The sequence below is a fragment of the Acomys russatus genome, chromosome X (assembly GCF_903995435.1).
Source record: "Acomys russatus chromosome X, mAcoRus1.1, whole genome shotgun sequence".
Taxonomy (NCBI): Eukaryota; Metazoa; Chordata; class Mammalia; order Rodentia; family Muridae; genus Acomys; species Acomys russatus.
In genome coordinates this window covers 74,287,216-74,303,290 of record NC_067169.1, presented here as the reverse complement: position 1 = coordinate 74,303,290, position 16,075 = coordinate 74,287,216, and positions in this window count along the sequence as shown.

Sequence of the window (16,075 nt, the reverse complement as noted above, 5' to 3'; positions counted from 1 at the left end):
ATAGTCCAGATGGGTCATGAAGAGCAGTGGAGGCTTGGTGCTGTTAGAGGGCAGGAGAGGCCACTGGTAAAGGCATAGCCCTAATTTCTGTAGAATCCCTTGGCACCGTAGGACTGAATAGATCCCCCAAAGAGCCTGTGTAAAAAAAATATGCAGCCCACATGTAGTGGGGACTCCAGAATTTTGTAGGTGCTAATACTATGAGATGACTACAAAGAACAGTACCAGCAGTGTAGTAGAACTTACCTGAACCTGTGGCGTGTTCTATGTGTGCTACAGCAAGTTCTTTGGAGACAAGATCTTAAGGCCCAGAAGTTTCACATTGAGCTTCACACTGTTGTACTTTGACTCTGCTTTCATTGAATGTAACTCTGGTCTGGTTCATCACTCTTTAGATAACAAATACTATATATTTTTTAAATTTTACATTAGTCGATGGGAGTGTTTTGATATTTTAGAAAAACATTACATATTTTAGGGACAATTTTCAATGTTGGAAGTGATGTCATGTTTTAAAAAGGATGAAAGGATGAATATTTAAAGTGTTCGAATTTTTTAGACTGTGGACTTTTAAAAGTTAGAATGTTTCATATTGTGTTATTAATAGTAATATGCCATCTTGGGGACAAATGAAAAAAGTAAAGGTTATAATTAAACTCTGATGTATTGCTTATCATATTGAGGAAAAGTCAACTATCCAGGTTAGTTTTTTGTTCTTTTTAAAATTCATTTAATTCTTCACTTTACATCCTTACTGCAGCCCCACTCCTCTCCTCCCAGTCCCCTCCTTCAGAGAACACTCCCCCATTCTCCACTTTCCTTCTCCTCAGAGAAGAGAGTGGTCTCCCATATGTAACAACCCACCCTGGCACATTAAGTCACTGAAGGACTAGGAAGACCCTCTCCTACTGAGAACGGACAAGGCATCTCAGGTAAAGGAACAAAATACAAAGGGGAAACATCAGAGTCAGTGAAGGCCCCAGCTCAAGTTGGGGGATCCACATATCTGCTACATATGTGCAAGGGGCCCAGCCCCCATGGGCCCAGGCTAGTTGACTATGTATGTCTTCTTGTGGAAGGAGATCTTGACCCATTTGGCTCCTTCAATCATTCCTCCAAACTCTTCCATAGGACTCCCTAAGCTTTGTCTAATATTTGGTTGTGGTTGTGGTTGTGGGTCCCTGCATGTGTTTCCATCAGCTGCTGGGTGAAGCCTCTCAAAGGAGTTATGCTAGGCTCCTGTCTAAAAGCATACCAGAGTAACATTGATAGTGTCAGGTATTGGTTCTGTCCCATGGGATGGGTCCCAAGAATGGACAGTCTTTGGTTGACAATTTGCTCAATCTTTCCTCCATCTCTATCCCTGCACATCTTGTAGGCAGGATAAATTTTGGGTCGAAGGATTTGTGGGTGGCTTAGTGTCCTTATTCCTCCACTGTAATTCTTGCCTGGCTATAGGAGGAGGATAAATCAGGCTCCATATCCCTCACTGCTATGAGCTGACTATGATGACCCCCTAGATTTCCTGTGGCCACCCCTATTTCAGGTCCCTGGCAAATTCCAGATATGCCCTCACTACTACAGATTTCTGTTCTCTCACCCAGCCCTCTCTTACCTGTTTACTCTCCTTATTTCTAATCCCCACCTTTGTTCCCCTCCCCATCCCCTCTCCTACCCATTTCCCTCGCCCCCTTCATCTCCAATGTCTATTTTATCAATCTGGCAATTTCTCAGAAAATTTGTAATAACTGTACCTCAAGACTCAGCTATATCACTCCTGGGCATATATCCAAAAGATACTTCACCATTACACAAGGACACTTCCTCAACTATGTTCATAGCCACTTTATTCACAGTAGCCAGAAACTGGAAACAACTTAGATGTCCCTCAACTAAGAATGGATAAAGTAAATGTAGTCCATTTACACAATGGAACACTACTTAGCTACTAAAAACTAGGGCACCTTGAAATTTGCAGGCAAATGGAAGGAACTAGAAAAGATCATCTGAGTGACATAACCCAAACCCAAAATGACATGCATAGAATGTAGTCACTTATAAGTGGATATTGCCATTCAATACAGAATAACCATGCTAGAATACACAGAACAAAGAAGATACGTTCCAAGGAAGGCCCAAGTGAGGATGCTTTAATCTCTTTCAGAAGGGGAAATAAAAAAAAAAAAAGCTGCCTTGTTTTTATGTCCACTTGACATAAGTTAGAGTCATCTGAGAGAAGAAAACATTTTATAAGATCAGTCTGTATGGCAAGCTTATGGAGCAATTTCTTGATTAATAATTGGTGTAGAAGGCTCTAGCCTATTGTGGGTCTTCCCTTATGTAAGCAATTATAGAGTTCTTAAGAAAACAAATTGATACCTAAAATGATCAAGCCAGTAAGCAGCATTTCTTCAAAACCTGTGTACCAGTTCCTGACTCCAAGTTCTTGGCTTAAGTTCCTGCCCTGACTTCCCTCAATAATAGAAATAAACCATTTCCTCTATGTTTTGCTTTTGATAATGATGTTTTATCATGGTAACATAATCCCTAACTAAGAAAATTGCCTCAATCATTTTGAAACTATTATGGTGATTCAGATGAGTTACATTCTTCACATGGCTAGCTTAAGATCGTTCTGGTTTTTACTGTTTAAAGTGCGTGTGTGTGTGTGTGTGTATGTGTGTGTGCAGAAATAGAGAATTAAACAAAATGTTTGTATATATATATATGTGTGTGTGTGTGTGTGTGTGTGTGTGTGTGTAAGTAAAACAATCACTAATTTTTAGTCAATGATAGTAAGATTGGACAAAAGTCAATAAGAAATATTTAATATAGTAGCTACAATTTACCATGTCATATGTACAGAAAGTAGAATTCTGAGAGAGATCTACAGAAATTATTACACTGAACAGTAAGGAAACAAACAGAGGTACATGTACCTCTACAAATAGAGAAGAAGTAATTTCACTTTGAGATTTAGTAGCAAAATTTGCTATAAGATTTATTCTGTTTTCAATAAAATACAGAACAGTCTCTGACTAGAGATTGAAGGATTTGGGTAACTTGAAGGATTTTTACTAACTCTACATATATCTGTGCTTTAATAAATGGTAGTACTACATAAAATCTTAAGTCAATTTTTGGATTTCATTTTCTTTTATGTTGTGTCAGTACATTCAACTAGATTTGTACTTCTGTCTAACATAGACTATGAGGGAACAGTCAACTTATTTCATTAAAACTACATAAAACAAAGCATAACTAATACTTAAGAAGTATACAATGTTTTACATACATTGCATATGAAATTATAAAGAATATTTAATTATGAAAATAATCTTTTATTAAATAAACTCTATGATTGTCCAAAATGAGGTTTGGAGAATTTTAGGCTGATCAGCAGAAGGGGAAATAATAACTGACCCTATATATTGTCCCTAAATTTAGATGAGTTTTAGCATTCAGAGAAGGTAAAGCATCTAAAAGAGATGGGAAATGAAACTATACATATGAAATAAATTTTATTTATTTATTTATTTATTTTATTAATTTATTCTTGTTACATCTCAATGTTTATCCCATCCCTTGTATCCTCCCATTCCTCCCCCCCCCCCCCATTTTCCCATTATTCCCCTCCCCTATGACTGTTCTTGAGGGGGATTACGTCCCCCTATATATTCTCATAGGGTATCAAGTCTCTTCTTGGCTACTTGCTGTCCTTCCTCTGAGTGCCCCCAGGTCTCCCCCTCCAGGGGACATGGTCAAATGTGAGGCACCAGAGTACGTGAGAAAGTCGTATCACACTCTCCACTCAACTGTGGAGAATATTCTGACCATTGGCTAGATCTGGGAAGGGGTTTAAAGTTTACCTCCTGTATTGTCCTTGGCTGGTGCCTTAGTTTGAGCGGGACCCCTGGGCCCAAATCTGCCTATCATATTGTTCTACTTGTAGATTTCTAGGACCTTCTGTATCCTTTTATTTTGCTGTTCTCCCATGCGTCTCTCATTTAGAGTCCCAATAGGATGCCTTCCCCTCTGTCCCAGTTTCCTGGTAAGTGAAGGCTTTTGTGGGACATGCCCCTTGGGCTAGTATGCAGATATAAGTGAGTATATACCATTTGATTCTTTCTGCTTCTGGGTTAACTCACTCATTATGATCATTTCTAGCTCAATCCATTTATCCACAAATTTCGGGAATTCCTTGTTTTTAATAGCTGAGTAGTATTCCATAGTGTATATGTACCACAGTTTCTTTATCCACTCTTCTACTGAGGGACACTAAAAGGCTTTATGATATGAATAAAAGACTAGATCAAAGAAAATATTAATAAATAGAATCAAAACAAAAAATGAAAGACAAAATTTAAAAACCTTACAGGATAAACAAAGGTAGGAATCTTATCCGTAGGCTAGAATACACCACCAGGAATGACAGGTCTAAGAAGACAAAATTGCTGTCTTTCACTGTTTTTATTTAGTACTTGACTGGAGGTCTTCACAAGTGTTATAATGAAAAGAAATAAAATTCCAAATGATAAAGGAAAGAAAAGAGTTTAAATGCCATTACCTGTATACAGCATGATCATTTATGTGGAAAACAAGAAATTTATAAAAATGGTACAGGAACAAATGGGTATATTTAGCAAGGTAGAACAACAGAGGACCGGTGTACAAAATAAGCTTATTTTCATTTCTATATTATATCCAGGAGTATGCAGAAATTGAAATATAAAAGTATTATTTCTTGCAGCATCTAAAATATTAAATTGTTAGATGTAAACTTAATAAAAATGAGTAAAATTTTGACAACTAGGACTCAGAATCATTGCAAAGATTATTTTTGCATTAGTTTGAAGACAGTGTTATTTACATGCATTTTCTCCTTATACTTTTCTATAGGTTGCTCACAATGACTGTTAAAATTCTAATCATATGAAAAAGTTTGAAGGAATAACCAATTTGGATAATGATTATAAAATTTAAAAGACCTATTATTGTTTTTCCATCTAATAGAAATATAGAGTAATTAAAGTAGTATGTTATTAATTTAAAGATAAATAGATGTATGAATCAGTGGAATGAAATTTAGAGTCCCTAAAGAGTTCTATACAAACATGCTAAATTGATTTCTGCCCACAATCCCAAAAATATTCAATAGGGGAATTCATTCTCTTTTTAAGAAACAATACAAGAACATTTGAGCATTCATATTCTCAAAGATCATCCTGCTTTTACCCCATGCTGTATGCAAACACTAATTTAGAATGTGTTTTACAAAACGTGCACTATAAAACAACATACTCTGCTTCATCAGATTCTTTAATGCTTAAAAATTTACTGTTTAATAAAGGAAAATCTGAGCCACAGAGTCACAGAAATACTTGTAAAACACACATCCAACCAAATCTCCCAGGTATTATATATATACATATATGTGTGTGTGTGTGTGTATGTGTATGCATATACATGACACTGTATATATATTTTTGTATCTTGTATTTTCTGTATATGGGTGTGTATATACAATTCTTATAATTCAATAATAAAGAGTAAAACTCTCTGAAAGAAAGCATTTTAACAGTAACTTTGTCAAAAATATGTGTGGATCAAGTATGGCCATGATAAGATATTCAACACCTGCTCATTGGTCATTATGAAAATATAATTTGAGCCACAATTTTATGCCACTATTCAATGATTAAAATGTAATAAAAGTATAATTTAAGCCATACCAAATATTGGTGAGAATTCAGAGTAATTGATCCTACCACATATTAATATTGATATAAAATATTACAACAAAAATGTAAAAAATATTGATTAGGTTTTCAGACTTGCCAAAATAAAATGTCAAAACTTAGCCACTTTACAAACAAGGGAGAAATTTATTTTTAAGTGATTTTAAAAACCAGACATTTGGAATTAAAATGTCAGTTGCCTCAGCTCTACTCTCAAAGTCTAGTAGAGAAAATCCTTTGTTTTTTTTTCTTCCAGTATCTGGTAGCTTCAGGCATTCTTGGCTGGTGATAGTACAACTGCAGTCTCTGCCACTGTGATCATGTAGCCTTCTCATTTGTTCCTAAGTCTTCACTTCTGTTTCTGAAAAAGACACTTGTATTTAGATTTAATAAAGTCCTATCTTGACTTAATAGTACAGGTAGGGAATCTTTTTCTCAATGCTGCTACATTAACAAATGTAGACATAACTTACTAGAGTCTAATAATCCATTACACATGGTTTAATAGACGCTTCAAAACCGAAAAAAGAAAAGAAAAAAAAAAAGAAAACTAAACCTATACTTAACATTGAGCTGACCATTCCACTCCCAGATACTTCTCAAAAGAAAACATATATCCTAATAAAGACTCATATATGAATATTAACATCTGCTTCAGTTGTAATATAATAAAATGTTCTCTAATATGTGCATGGACAGCTTTCATTCACATAGATGTATATTAATTTAGCATCTAAAGCAACAATAAAAGGGAAATTAATCATTCTGAATTCTCTCAAGTGACCACATTAACACACGTTTATTAATTAGGTTAGAAGTCAAAAGAGAGAACATGTTGTATGAAACAATTTATTTGAAAATCCAGGAAACTTGTACTAATCTGTAATGACAAAAAGCATATCAATGGTAACATGTAAATATGTGAGGTAGGCAAGTGATGATGTATTTATTCATAACCTTTTAAAATATGTACTATTATAGCTTATCTGTATATGTATTTAGCTTGCACGAATGCATGTATACTGCATGTGTTTGGCGTTTAACAGACCAAAAATGGCATAGAATCCCCAGGAACTTCAGTTACATATGGTTGTGACATATCATGTAGATGCTGGGAATTGTATGCAGGCCCTCTACAATAAAAAAATTCCTCACAACCACTGGGTCATCTCAGTCCTTGTTCATTACCTTGCTTGTAATGATAGCTTTACATTTGTACACAAAGTCAAAATCTTTCTAGTTGTATATTTTTAACACATTTTAGCTTATTTTTAATATCTCAATAAAACTGTAAGAATGAAACGTAGACATTTTATAATCAACCTTCTGTCTAGGGCTACGAATGAGTAGGTGTTTCATGCAGTTTGTGTTACTATTTTCTGCTCCATTGGGAGACATTGTAATTTGTCAGTCTCAGTGGCTGCACCACTGCCCTCACTAGTACATTGAAGTCTATGGTCTACTCCTGTCTTGCTGACTTCCCTTTGAGCACTAAATTAAAAAAAAAAAAAAAAAAAAAAAAAAAAAAAAAAAAAAAAGCAAATCAAAACAAAAACTCACATTCTACTCATATCTGGTCTCTGTGAGATTAATCTTGTGAGATGAGTGAAAAACCTCTGGATTTATGAAATTTGAGTCATGACATTTTTCCCACCCATGAAATTATTCCCGTTAGGTTTTTTTTTTTTTTTTATCCATGCTTTGAAAAAACTCACTATTCTAAACATGATTAGGGAACACAAGCAGGAGTATTTGCTTCAAAAGGACACACTTAAAATCCTTAACAGTGTACTTCATTCTCTCCAGTGACCAGATTAGCACATCTTCGTTAGTTAGATTAGCTGTCTGTCCTCTTAGCAAGCTCAGAAGATTTCTCTTTGAAAGGATTAAGTATAGTATCCAAAAGTATGAGAAACAAGACCAGAAATGGCAAGTGCATCTAGGAAGTAATGTTAAATGGTGGAAAATAAACTTGGAGCACATAAAGATCACCAAGAAGGGTAAATCTCAGATTTTTCTTGGGAACAGAGATGAATTTGTCCAGAGACAGCTTAGGAAAATAATTTCTTATGGAGTGATATAGCTGAAGACTTGAATGACAGAACTAGATCACAATGGCTGTGATGATTAAAGTGACTGGCTGGCATCACCCACTAGCAACCTCTTTTTCTATTCTGAAGTTTTTTTCGTGGAGACTTTTCTGTAAGTTTTAGGAATGAATAATGTAGATGTAATTTTCAAGTGAAAATTTATATTCTCTAATAGTATGCATTACCTATATGTCACTAAATATTGAAAATAATGAATATGTACACAATAGTTTCATTTACCTGCACTCTTGAATGTTCTGCAACATGTTCAGTTGTACATATTTATAATTCTATACTAATAGACAAATCTTGGTTTTAAGGATGATATCATTGTAATAATAGAAAAATTTTCCACCATTTAAACTCCAGTTATGCAGTCTACAATTTTGAATATTGAGGCAATTTCTTTAACATATACATCTAGTCCATTGATGAGTATAGTTTGCAAAGGCAGCTCTATCATTAAACTAATTAAACTTTTATTCTGAATTTTAATTCTAAACTTTGGAAAAACCATAATACTGTTACATACTATATAAAATTTGAGAAATTTCTCTTTTTTTTTTAAAAAAAGAAATCTCTCAGAACTGTATTGCTTCAGTTCTTATAGCCAGGTTGTGGTAGGACATGCATTTAATCCCAGTACTTGGGAGGCAGAGGCAGGCAGATCTCTGAGTTCTAGGCCATCCTTGCATACAGAGTAAGTTCCAGTATAGCCAAGCCACACAGAGAAACCTTAACTTGAAAAACCACCACCACCACCACCAACAACAACAACAACTGCAATAAACTGTCTAAAAGGAATCTGGTGGTTGCCTGTAATCCTGGAACTTGGTAGCCTGAGGCAAGTGATTCACAAGTTTGAAGACAGTCTGGGCTATGTATCAAGTTACAGGCCAGTCTGGGATATACTGTTAAAAGAACCCAGATTATGAAGCAACTGCATCTTTTGGATATGTGAGTGGATAGGCAGGGAAATAAAGGATGGGTAGCATATCTTCATTGCACACTACCTTCTTTGCTCTCATTCTTTTCTAAGATATAATCTTCATCACTTGAGTTGTATCAAAACCTTCCTATCCATTTACTGAATCTACAAAGATCTATGCTGACAGTTTTTCAGTGTGGGCAGAAAGAAGTTGACATGAATTAGTGCCATCTAGGAAGAAAGAGCCTAAATTGAGAATATGCCCCTATCAGATTGGCCTATATGCAAGTCTGGGGGAATTTTCTTGATTAATGATTGATGTAGAAGAGCCCAACACCTGTGGGTGTTAACATTGCTGGAAAAGAAATACTGAGATGTACACAAAAACAGTCTGAGCATGCCATAGGAAGCAAGTCAATAAGTAGTATTCTTGCATTATCTCTGTTTCAGTTTTCTGACTTCCCTTTATGATGATCTATAGTCTGTAAGATTAAATAAGCCCTTTCTTCCCAAAGTTGTTTTTGGTCATGATGTTTATCATAACAATAGGAAGTCAATATGCTACCATACATACATGGGATTCATATTATCTATTAATCAGTGAAGGTCTATAATATTGAAGCAAGGAAAGGACTCTTGGCTTGGAAAACGATTTCTTTAACTCACCAAGGCATGGTGGGTCCATTATTGAGTCAGATGGCAAATCCTTTGATTTATTTTGTGAAGTCAATGTAGCTATGGTAAACTAATACAATATATGTTGGCATTACCCTAATTAGTATTCATTCCACTGTTTCCAAGTCACAGCAAAGCAGCAGATAGAAGAAATTGGTTTGCCACAGCAGAATTTCCTAACAAAAATTAAAAGTGAAGGTGGCTTTGCAATGCCAAAGTAAGTTTGTATACTGCATGCATGTTAGCCAAAGCAAAAAAGTCATTTCCTAATAGTGAGTAAATGTTGTGTTATTGCACCCTTTCAGTTGAAAACAATTGTTTGAAGTGGTAATAACATTGGTAGCTCAAAGAAGTCAATTAAAAACAAAACCCAAAGGAAACTGCCACTCCTGGGGACACACACTTGTAATCATACTGCTCAGTAAAGAGTGGCTGGTTAGAGTTGGAGGCCAGCCAAGGCTACTTAGGGGGCTCCTCTTATCTCAAAGACAACACAGCAACAACAACGAAACCAACATAAACAACAACAGTGACAAAAACAATTTCATCTAGTTTTTTTTTTCAGCTTTTAACCATTCAGAGACATTAACAATGTTCACTCCTATTTTTTACTTCAAGAGTTAATTAGAAATTTGAAGGGGTTGAGGTATGTACCTCTATGAATAATATGAATAGGCCACAGTAACAGTATAATTTTTTTCACAGGAATTCTGAAAGCACAAAGATAGCACAACATGATGTAGAATCTGATAAATGTGTCAAAATTGATGTTATTAGATTTTGTGAAGCAGGAAAGGGTTAAATAAAATGTAAATACCCTAACAACTTGAAGTAATTAAAATGCATTTATATTTGCTGAAATTTTCATCAGAAGATACATTGTAGAAAGTATAGGAACTAAGGATAACTTTCCCTCCCTCCTCTCACTCATCCATTGTCAGCATTAAGACCTCAATACTCTGGCTTATTTTATATTTAAAAAAGTATCTTAATGATTGCTTTAGTTAGGTTTCCATCCCTGTGAGTAAAAAAAGAAAGCATGATCACATCTCGAGAAGGACTGTGGGACACTCAAGCCGCTCTGGGCTTGGATCCCTCTCCACTTGCTTCTTACCAGCCTGTCCCATCTGAGACACAGAGAGTGTACAAGCAGAGTTGAGTCCACAAGGACCACCACCCACATTAGCTGCCATGCCAAGAAGAACTATAGGATAATCTGAGTAGTGTTGGGCTTGGGCTTGGTGTTCTCTCTCTCTCTCTCTCTCTCTCTCTCTCTCTCTCTCTCTCTCTCTCTCTCTCTCTCTCTCTCTCTCTCTCTCTCCACTTCTTACCAGCCTAACCCATCTAGGTTACAAAGAGTCAACTAGCAGAGATAAATTAGGCATGGGCCACTACCCACATTGTCCACCATACCAAGGAGGCCTGAGGGGCAACAAAGCTGCTTTCAGCTTGGAGCCATCTTAGGTTGTCCCTCTCCTACCTGACCCAATTGGGACACAGACAGTGAAACCAGCAGAGCTGAGCTGGCTGCAGGCTCCAAAAGCCATTGTCCACCATCCTGAGCAGGCCTCTAAGTAGTCCTAGTAAACAGCCTTCAGCTTGGAGCTCTCTTCACTTACACTTGACCAGCCTGGCCCAGGTGAGATACAAACAGGGACTTCCAGGCCTGCTAACATGAGAGAAAACCAGACGGCTAAAGGTCAGTGCAGGAACACAAACAACATAATTCAGAGCCATATGACACCACCAGAAACTAGTGGTTTCCTACCTATCACTGCAAAACCTGGAGGTACTAACACCCACAAAGAGCAAGAAGATTTTAAATCTGAAATGATTATTACGATAGAAACCTTGAAGAAAAATAAATCTCTCAAAGAAATACAGGAAAATACATTTAAACGGATAAAGGAATTGAATAAATTCTATAAAGAATTACAGGAAAGTATAGTCAAATGGGAGAAGTAAATGAAAAAAAATGAATAAAACTATTTTGACCTAAAAAGGGAAATAGAAGCAACAATGAAAACAAGAATCTCGGGCAATCCTGGAGTTGGAAAACACAGGGAAGAGAACAGGAACTGCAGACATAAGCAGCACCAGCAGAATACAAGAGATGGAAGAAAGAATCCAAAGAATCTCAAAGAAGAGCTAATACCAATTCTCTTGAAATTATTCCTCAAAATAGAAATTGAAGGAACATTACCAACTGATTCTATGAGGTCACAGTCACTTTGATACTAAACCACACAATGATCCTAGAAAGAAAGAGAATTTCAGACCAATTTCCCATAAGTACATTGATGCAAAAATACTCAATAAAATACTCAGAAAACAAACAAACAAAAAAACACATCAAAAATATCATTCATCATGACTAGGTATGCTTCATCCCAGGCATGCAGGGTTAGTCAAATATACAGAAATACAACAATGTAATTCATCATGTAAACAAATTGAAAGAAAATAAAACACACGATCATTTCCTTAGATGCTAAAAAAGCATTTGAAAAAAAAAATCCAACACCCATTCATCTTTAAAGTCTTAGAGATATCACTGATAAAAAGTACATACTTAAACATAGTAAAGGCAATGTACAGCAAGCCTGTAGCCAACATCATATTAAACGGAGAGAAAATTGAAACAATTCCAATAAAACAAGGGATATGAAGTCCTTGAAGTCCTACCTTACAGCAATAAGACAACTAGAGAGATCAAAGGGATATAAATTGGAAAAGAAGAAGTCAAAGTATCACTATTTTCAGATGATATGATAGCATACATAAGTGACACTAATACTTCTACCAAGGAACACTTTCAGCAAAGTTGGATACAAAATCAACTAAAAAAACGTAGTAGTCCTCTATACAAAAGACTGAGAAAGAAATTAAGGAAACAACACCCTTCACAATAGCCACAAAATATATAAAGCAGCTTGGAGTAACTCGATACAAGCACATGAAAGAGTTGTATGAAAAAAACTTCAAGTCTCTGAAGAAAGAATTTGAAGAAGATTTGAGAAGATGGAAAGATCTCCTGTGGATCAGTAGGATTAACATAGTAAAAAATGGCCACCTTACCAAAAGCAATCTACAGATTCAATGCAGTTCCCCTCAAAATGTCAGCATAATTCTTTACAACTATTGAAAAAACAATTCTCAACTTCATTTGGAAAACAAAACAAAACAAAACAAAATCCTGGATAGCTAAACAATCCTATACAATAAAAGATCATCTGGAGGCTCTCCATCCCTGATCTCAAGCTATACTATAGAGCAAAAGTAATAAAAGCGGCATGGTACTAGCATAGAAACAGACAGGTGGATCAATTAAATTGAATCAAAGACATATAAATGAACCCACACACCTATGGACACTTCCTTTTTGACAAAGAACCCAAAACCATACTACAATGGAAAATAAATAGCATCTTCAAAAAATGATGCTGGTCTAATTGGATGTCTATATGTAGAAAAAATGCAAATAGATACTTTTTAAAAATCACCCTGCACAAAACAAAATCCAAGTGTATTAAAGACTTTAACATAAAACTGGACACCCTAAATCTTTTAGAAGGAAAAGTGAGGAAAGAGCCTTGAATTGAATGGCACAGGAAACAACTTCCTGAACAGACCTCCAACAGCTCAGGCTCTAAGATCAGCAATTAATAAGTGGGACCTCATGAAACTGAAAAGCTTCTATAAGGCAAAGGGCACTGTCAACAGAACAAAACGACATCCTACCAACTAGGAAAATTTCTTCACCAACCCTATATCTAACAGAGGGTTAATATCCAAATATATAAAGAACTCCAAAAAATTAAACACTTCCAAACCAAATAATTCCATTAAAAATGGCTTACAGAACCAAGCAAAGAATTCTCAACAGAGGAATATAGAATGGCTGAGAAACACTTAAAGAGCTGCTGAACATACCTAGTCATGAGGGAAATGAAAACCAAAACAACTCTGAGATTCTATCTTACACCTACCAGAATGGGTAAGATCAAAAACTCAAGTGATACCACATGCTGGTGAGGATGCAGAAAAAGGGGAACACTCCTTCATTGCTGGTGGGAATCCAACCTTGTACAACCACTTTGCAAATCCATCAGGTGCTTTCTCAAAAACTTGGGAATAGTTATACCCCAAAACCCAGCTATACCACTTCTGAGCATATACCTGAAAGATATTCCACCATATGAGGACATTTTTTCAATAATGTTCATAGAAGCTTTATTTGTAATAGCCAGAATATGGAAACAACCTAGATGTCCTTCAACAAAAGAATGAATAAAGAAATTGTGGTCTACATAACGGAATACTACTCAGCTATTAAAATAAAAAAAAAAAAAAAAGAATGAAAATCTTGAAATTTGAAGACAAATGGATGTAACTAGAACAGATCATCCTGAGTGAGGTAACCAAGACCTAGAAAACATATATGGTTTATATTCCCTCATAAATGGATATCAGCCACATAATACAGGATTACCACACTACAATATACAGACATAAAGAAGCTAAATAACAAAAAGCACCATAGGAAGAATGATTAATTCTTATTCTGAATGGCAAATCGAATAGACACTGGAAAAATTTGAAGGGAAGAAGCAGGATGCAGCATACCATAAAGGTCCAAAGAAAGACTCCACCCAGCAGGAGATAAAAGCAGATGCTGAGACTCACAGCCAAACTTCAGGGTGGAGTGCATAAAGCTTTATGGAAGAGTAGGGGAACAGAAAGACCTGGAGGGACAGGAATTCCACAAGGAGGCCAATGGAGCCAACAAATCTAGGTGGAGGAGGGGTGTGCTGCAGAGACTGATGCACTAACCAAGGACCATGCATGGTAAGGTCCTAAACCCTCAGCTCAGATATAGTAGATATGCAGCACAGTCTGCTTGTGGGTCCCATAATATGGGGAGTAGGGACTACTTATGACATGGCCTCTGGCTTGCCTGCATATGGCTTGATCAGCCTGCTATTTTATACATCCCAAGACCGCCTTCCAAAGGTGATACTATCCATAGTGAGTTGGAAACTCCCACTTCAATCATTAACTAAGAAAATGTCCTCACAGATTTGTCTAAAGGCCAATCTCATAAAGACATTTTCTCATTTCAGGTACCTTCTTCCCAAAGGACCCTGGCTTGTATTAAGTTGACACAAGGTCTAATAAGTACTATATCTTAGGTGTCATCTAGGTTTATCATTAATTTTTGTGAATGATCATTGCTTTCAAGTACTACTTGAAAGAGTTTGAGAGTTGTCTTTTGCAGCCTACTTAATAATGTTTTTTGAGGAATTCAACCTACCATCTCAGGGCAAAGGAGAACTTATATTTGAAAATTACAGTGTATTCACCATTTTAAAGATAACCTTTGAATTAGCCATTGAAAGCTGTTCTGTACCCACCTGATAAAAATTCAAACAAAAAGTCCATGCTTTCCCAGTGATTTACAGTAGCACATTTACTGTTCTTAAAGTATAGTTCCTGTAGTATCTTCCCAAATCTGATGCAAAGATAGAAGAAAACGTCCATTCTTCAAAAGCCAAACTGTGCAACCTCAAAACTTTTAACTTTCAATTGGAAATGGTTATTTTGTCATTTTTGACATGCTAAACTGCACGTATCAAAAGGGGACTATAGGGATGAAGAGATGATTTACTGTTTAAGATCATTTGCTGCTCTTCCACAGAAGCAGAGTGTGGTTCCCAGCACCTATATCAAGAGACTCACAATAGTCTGTATGTCCAGCTGCAGAAGATCCAATGACTCTGAACTTTCCAGACACCTATACTAATGTATAATACCTGTGCATGTGCATGTGTAGACACATACACACACACACACACACATGCACACACACACAGACAAGCATGACGTACATCTAAACTTAAGTGGAAAATAATAGAAATAAAACTTTAAAATTTTCATAATTACTTACAATACATTTAAATTAGGGAATCATAGAAAATATTATGACTACAATAAACAAGTCAGGCAACTGCTCTGGCTTGTCTTATCTGGGTCACTGAAAAGTGCTAGCTGTTCCTTTTTGCCACTTAAGTGTTTCTCTACTTAACTCTCCCCCCATAACCTGTACCAGAGTATACCTTTATTTGGCAAACAACCAATAAAAAAAGAGAATGCATGCATTATTGATGAGCCTGCTTCTGAATTAAAAATCCAGATACATGCATGTATATAAATAGACTACCTTTACCTGTGGAGATGGCACTGTTTTAATGAAAAAGGAAAAAACTGGTGTGATTATTTGTAGAGTTATACTGCCCCAAATGTAATTGCAACATAAATTGAGAGAAAGAATATAAACTTCAAGGAACTCAATGAAGAATAGCCACCCCCTTTAGCTTCTTTTTGAATTGTAATTCTACTGGAGAAGAGGGAATCCAAATGAAGCAATGGCTCAGGCATAGTTCATTTAGTTTTTGATTTTCAGCACTGTCATTAACTTTTGAGTCATCAGCTCATTTTCTGTCCTGTGGTGTGCACTCATATTAAAGACTTTCTTGAGAGGAACAAAAAACTACCCTTTCATTTGTCCGATGTCAAAATTTCATTTCAATGTTTGTTAGAAAACCAAACTGCAAGTTGAACACCACCTAACAACTCACGTACTG